The sequence below is a fragment of the Myotis brandtii genome, unplaced genomic scaffold (genome assembly GCF_000412655.1).
Source record: "Myotis brandtii unplaced genomic scaffold, ASM41265v1 scaffold147, whole genome shotgun sequence".
In the NCBI taxonomy this organism is placed as follows: domain Eukaryota; kingdom Metazoa; phylum Chordata; class Mammalia; order Chiroptera; family Vespertilionidae; genus Myotis; species Myotis brandtii.
The window spans coordinates 482,448-486,398 of NW_005355292.1; positions in this window are offsets into that span (position 1 = coordinate 482,448).

Sequence of the window (3,951 nt, forward strand, 5' to 3'; positions counted from 1 at the left end):
GGATCCGGCCCGTTTGGAATGAATAAAACTAAAAAAAAAAAAGCCCGTACCCTTTTATGTAATGATGTTTACTTTGAATTTATATTAGTTCACACAAACACTCCATCCATGCTTTTGTTCCGGCCCTCCGGTCCAGTTTAAGAACCCATTGTGGCCCTCGAGTCAAAAAGTTTGCCCACCCCTGGTAGTGGGAGAAATCACCAAGTCCAGTCAAAGGGTTAAGTACTGGGACGGTGACTCAGGCAGGGACTCGGGATTCCAGGGAAGTCTCCTAGCCTGGGATGGGATGGAATGAGGGTAGGGGCTGAGCTGAGTCTTTTTAAAGGAGCAAGAGTCAGTCTGGTGACATGCAGGGGACATGGCACTTCAGACAGAGGGGAGAGCATAAGTAAAAAGAGTAAAAACAGAGGAGAGGACAGCACCGTGATGGCGAACCTTTTGAGCTCGGCGTGTCAGCATTTTGAAAAACCCTAACTTAACTCTGGTGCCGTGTCACATATAGAAATTTTTTGATATTTGCAACCATAGTAAAACAAAGATTTATATTTTTGATATTTATTTTATATATTTAAATGCCATTTAACAAAGAAAAATCAACCAAAAAAATGAGTTCGCGTGTCACCTCTGACACGCGTGTCATAGGTTCGCCATCACTGGTATAGGGTGTCCCAAAATTCACGCAAGATTTGCAATTCTTGCGTGAATTTTGGGACACCCTATATATGTAGGTTGCTGTGCAGGTGGCCGGTGTGACCCAGTTGCCGAGCTGGGGCTGCCGCCCAGGTCCCTGTGTCTCCCTACCTGTGGGGACAAGACAGATCCCTCCCCGATGCTGCCGCTCCCACACCCACCTCGGGGTGCAGCACCTGCTCCCAGGCCCGGCCCAGTGCCGCTGGCCTGCGGACGGTGTGCTCATCTGTGGGGTGAGAAATGGAGTCTGTTAGTCTCAGTTGCATTCCTGTTGTTGGGAACCAAGAGCCACTGGACTGTGCGTTCTTGGAAGAACGAGCCGGTCCTCTCGTCCAACATCCACCAGAACACCCAGCACCGGCTTTGGGAGGCGCCTAGTGAGACCGCATCGCGCACCGCCCTCCCCTCCCCTCCGCCTCGGTGGCTCCCTCTGGATGAGGAGGAAGCGCACAGCGCAGGGAGACCCGCTGAGGGCCGGCTTATCTGCTCCTGTTTGGTGGCTGAGCGGTGGACCAGGGGGCTTGGCCGATGCCAGCAAAGTGAGCTAGTCAGGCTCAGCCAGGGCGATCCTAGGGGCGCCGTCTCAGCACCGGGCCCCTCCCCGCCCAGGCCGGCGTCCCTCTCCTCTGAGCGGGGTCCCGTGGGCGGCCTGCCAGGCATTGAAGACCCTGGAGCCTTCGTGTGGCCCCAACCTCCGCCCCTGTGCTCACAACCACCTTTGTCGCAGTCGCAGGCCCCTGGTCTCCTTGCGGTGACCTCGCCCAGGGCGCAGGCTGCCTCCGCCGGCGGAAGCCGGTGGCTGAGGGTTGGAAGTACACAGACATTTTTAATGGAAGCAAAATGGGGCAACGGCCTCACGGCCATCAGGGATTGAGCTCAGGTGAGGCAGGGCGGGTGCTGTGCCCCTGTCATGGAAGCCACAGAGGCCTGGCGGAAGAGGGGGGGGGGTGACTGGAAAATGGGGCAACGGCGTCACAGCCAACAGGGATTGAGCTCAGGCGAGGCAGGGCCAGTGCTGTGCCCGGGTCATGGAAGCCACAGCAGCCTGGCGGCACGGAAGGGGGGGGCTGGCCGTGGGGGGCCTGCGAGGAGCCCAGGCTGCCAGCACATCCCTGGGGAGGAGCGGAGGCTCTGGCCCAGCTGGTTCTGCGAAAACCTCAAGGGTGGGCCCTGGCGGCTCCGAGTAGCTACTCAGCTTAATTACTTAATCACACCCCGAGAGTAATCAATCAACCCACGAGTATTTAATCATAGCACGCTAGAGTGAGCCTGCGAGCTGGAGGTGGGCCGGGTGCTCAATTGTGAGTGTCACTTGGTTGAAAACAGGTGTCTGCAGGGTTTCGCTCCCTTTGTAAGTTCGAAGGCCCTGGGATGAGGTGTTCTTGCCTTTCCTAGTGTCTAGAGCTGCATCCTTGGCTCAGGGCTCCTTCTCGGTTTCCAGAGCTGGCAGCACAGTGTCTTCATTTGCATTCTCCTTCAGGGGTCAACAGTCTTCTGGGTCCAGTTCTCTCTGCCTCTGTCTTAGAGAGCCTTGTGCTTGCATCTGGAGCCCACCTGGATGATCTAGGCCAGTGGTCGGCAAACTCACTAGTCAACAGCCAAATATCAGCAGTACAACGATTGAAATTTCTTTTGAGAGCCAAATTTTTTAAACTTAAACTATATAGGTAGGTACATTGTTATTAACTTAATTAGGGTACTCCTAAGGCTTAGGAAGAGCCACACTCAAGGGGCCAAAGAGCTGCATGTGGCTCGAGCGCCACAGTTTGCCGACCACGGATCTAGGCTCATCTCATCTCATGTCGAAAGCAAATTAATTTATTGAACATCACATAGCTAATAAGTGAAGATGTTGGATTAGGGCCTGGGGAGACACTACACTCTACGATTAAATTAAAATTCTGTTTTGTTTCTTACAAAGTTCTAGTTGAGACTCACCAAATTAATTTCACATCTCACTAGTGGGGCACAACTTATTTAATAGACACAACCTTGACGTCATGGAACTTCTCTGTTTCAGTCACCACTGCACCCTTAGCGCCTGACCTTGCCAGTCAGGACAGGCACGAGTCTCACATGAACTAGTGCAATTGTTAGCGGTGTTGTGGGCTCTCAGTTCTGGACTTCGTGCAGGAAAGATTTCACAAGGCGAGTCCTGGTGATTTTGAGAGTGGGTTCACTCAAGCTGGGGACAGGGACGCAAAGGAAGGGCTTAAGGTCACACCAAGGGGAGTGAGCCTAGGTGTGGCTGCCTCGGCCCTTCAGGAAGAAAGTCACCCATGTAAAGGGAGGTAACTGGGCTGCTAGACTCAGGAACTAGTTACCAACTCAAAAAGGGCCCCTGGGGAAAGAAAAGATAAGGACCTAAGGAGAGAAAGAAGGTGGGGGGAGGGGCAGGAGAGAGAGAGAGAGAGAGGGAGTACACTGCATGCCCTGGTCCCATTGTCTTAAGGATTTTTATGTTTTCTAAAGGCAGGAGTTTTAGGGAAGGTCTCAGGGGAGGATCTTTTTAAAAATTTGTTGTTGTTGTTGTTAATTCTCACCCAATGTTTTTTCATGAATTTTTTTTCTTTTTTAGAAAGAGTGGAAGGGACAAGGAGAGACAGAAATATCGATGTGAGAGAGACACTGCCTGCAACCGAGGTCCCTGCCCTTGACCGGAATCAAACTCTGGACCCTTTAGTCTGCGGGCCAGCGCCGCTCTATCCACTGAGCCAAACCAGCTAGAGCCTAGGGGAAGATCTTAATAGAATATTCATCAGCTTTCCGAGCGTGTCCTCTCAGGGTCATGGTGCCAGGGTAGGGGCCAGTCGTCATTGCATCTGGTCCCGATGCCGGCCATGGTGTTGCTTTCATCTGGTTTTGCAGCTTTTCTGGGCCTGGAGCTGAAACATGACTGAGGCCTAGATGTTATCTCTAGTTTGACCAAAACTCTGTCTCTGTGGCCAACAGACCTGCGTCTTTGTTCCTAAGAGTATGTGATGCTGATTAGAAAACCCTCAGGGTCCCGAGGGCTTACTGCTTAAAGGGGTGCTCGTTCAGTGGAGAAGGAGGCAGGTGTGTCCAGGGGCAGCTGAGGCCAGTGTGTCCCACCATCTGTCAGTTCCCCATTCCACTGGCCAAAGATTTTCCTGGCTTCTTACTATCCTGCCTCCTAGTTCCTTTTTTTTTTTTTTTTAATTTCTAAGATTTTAAAATTGAGTTTTAGAGAGAGAGGAGGGGACAGGGAGAGAGAGAAACCTCAATGGGCTGCCTCCTCCT